The sequence below is a fragment of the Adiantum capillus-veneris genome, chromosome 10 (assembly GCF_014529385.1).
Source record: "Adiantum capillus-veneris isolate H3 chromosome 10, ASM1452938v2, whole genome shotgun sequence".
NCBI lineage: Eukaryota > Viridiplantae > Streptophyta > Polypodiopsida > Polypodiales > Pteridaceae > Adiantum > Adiantum capillus-veneris.
This window is the reverse complement of record NC_140940.1, coordinates 163158733-163161638: the sequence shown is the minus strand read 5'-3', so window position 1 is coordinate 163161638 and position 2906 is coordinate 163158733.

Sequence of the window (2906 nt, the reverse complement as noted above, 5' to 3'; positions counted from 1 at the left end):
TTAACTTGGACAAGTGGTGGACCCAGAAACCAAGCTCTCCATGTTGAGATAAGTTGTAGGTAGGACAGTAGAACATAGACAACGATAATGGATGCAATATACTCCTCTCCTAATAATCCAATTGATTGAAACCATGATATTTTAGTTGTTTTCATTGTGTATTGTATGTGCATAAAGTGGAATGAGACCTTAAGAAAACTCAAATTTTTGACAAAATCTCTATATTTTATACATGATATATTGAAAGTTGTCCAACCTAGGAATTGGGATTTTCCCACTTTACCTAATATGGTCTTGTAGGGCTAAAAGGTTTGCTCTATGAAGAAACCATGTATACTATATGTTGGCAGTGTATGGCCCTAGGGATAGAAGGAAACCCTAGGGCTATAGGGTGTCCTCTATGCTACTATCATATGGTCCAAGGGCGAGATAGTGACCAAGGTATCATGTGTGTCCCAAGGGTAACAAGGTGCTAATAAAAGCCCTATATGCTTTATGTTGGCACCCTATGGACCCAAGGCCATAGGGCGATCTTTATGCTAGTAAAATTTCCTCTATGCACTATGTTTACGTGTATACTTATAAGAAGCCATTTATGCACTATGTTGGCATATTATGACCCTAGATCTATAAGATATCCTCTATGGTAAAAGAGAAATTGTACATGGGATATGATGGCATCCTATGGTCCTAGGGCCATAGGGTGTCCTCTATGCTAGCAAAATGTGTAATTTAATACTCCGAAATTGAAAGAGCTTTTCAGAAAAAAAAAGAAAAAAAAACCTTCTACTTCCATTGTGGTGTCATGCAATCCAATTCCCAACTCTTGGGCTACTAGAATATTTTCATTAGATTCTTCTTCTTCCCTTGCACATGTTTTGGAACTTTCACTGTCTTCTTCCATTGGATTACTCTTTAAATTTATCTCCAGTCGTTATAGCAGTTGACCTTCAAAGACTTGTAGATTCTTGTCATCTTCGTCAGAAACTCTTTGGTTGACATGGAGATTGATAGAATCTTTCTCAGTAGGGTCAATGGCATTAGCATCTTCTATACCAACAATCTCGAGTAAAACTTTGTCAGCCGCAATATCTTGTTGAAGGATTGCAAGTTTAAAGAACACCTAATTTTAGATTCCAAAGTATCTACATTTTGATAACTCTTTTTTTCACACTCTTAGAAAAAACTAATCACAAATAGAAAATTTACTAACTGACAACACATCTACAATGAATTTATTTTTATGCTCTTTATTTTCTAGAGATTCCTAATCTTTATCTAGCTACATTAGTTCTTTGTCCATGATGGTGGCGCCTAGAAGTATACTTGGAGAAACATTCATGCCTTTAAGCTCTAGAGCAGAAGTCTCATTTTCTATTGCCATGATCTTCTTGCATTGTATGATTTCCTTGACTAAGTTTCTTATGGCCTTCAAGCCATACGATTCTCTTTGTAGATATCTCTATGACTTTAAGATAATCCAAAATATGTCTGTTTATGGCCTCAAGGCCATAGGGTTAGGATTGTTGGGAGGTCTCAACATATAAATAGATATATGGCTTCAAAGCCATATGGTACTTTATTTATGTGTCACCCTATGGCCCTAAGGCCATGGGTTGGCATAGGGCCACAAGATGCCCTCTATGAGCACTAGTAAGAAACCATATATGCTTTATGTTGGCACCGTATGACCCGAGGGCCACAAGGTCTTCCTCTTATGCTAGTAAGAAACCCTTTATGCTACATGTTGTCATTCTATGGCCTTTGGGCCAAAGGGTGCCCTCTGTGCTAGTAACAAATCCTCTATGCTCTATGTTTGCACCCTATGGACCCTAGGGCTACAAGGTACCCTGTATGATAGTAAGAAATCCTCTATTCTCTATGTTTGCACCCTATGGACCTAGGGCCTCAAGGTATCCTCTATGCTAGTAAGAAATACTCTATGCTCAATATTGAAACTCTATGGCCCCAAGGCCATAGGAGGTCCTCTATGCTAGTAAGAAAAACCCTCTACGCTCTATGTTGGCAGCCTATGGAGATTTGAGGGCCACAATGTACCCTTTATAATGCTACTAAGAAACCTTGTCTATATTGTCAACCTACAGCCCTCAGGCCATAGGGTGCATCAAATGGATCCTAGGCCACATGGTGCCCTCTATGCTAGAAAGGAAACCTCTGCGCTCTACATTGACACTCTATGGCCGCAAGGCCATAGGGTGCCCCTTACGCCTAGTATAAAACCATTGAAACTCTATATTAGAATCTAAAGACCGTAGGCCACAAGGTGAGCTCTATGCTAGTAAGAAACCATATAAACTCTATGTTGGTAGCCTATGGCCCAAAGGCCATAGGATAGCCAAGGAACCCTTTAGGAGCATTCCCCACAAAGACCACCTTATGGCCCCATGGTGATTTAGTGGCCTAGGTGCCCTTCTTAAGACTCTTTTATTTTTGTATCATATGGCCCCAGGTAAATAAGCTATCCTCTATGCTATCAAAAAACCGTTTATGCTGTTTGTTGGAATCATATGTCCCCAAGTCCATAGGGAGCCCATAGGGTGCTCTCTATGCTAGCAAGAAACCCTCCATGCTATATGTTTACACCCTATGGCACCAAGGACACAGGGTGTCCTCCATGATAGTAAGAAACCCTCTATGCTCTAAGTTTACACCCCATTTGACTATGTTGACACCCTATGGCCCTGGGGCCATAGGGTGCTCCCTAGGGCCACAAGGTGCCCTTCGACTTAGGAAGAGACCCTTTATGCCCTAAATTGGTACTCTTTGGCCTCAGGGTCATAGGGTGCCTTCTATGCTAGTAGGATACATTATATGGTCTAGGTTTCCACTCTATAGTGTAGGACTAAAAGGTTTGCTCTATGAAGAAACCATGTATACTATATGTT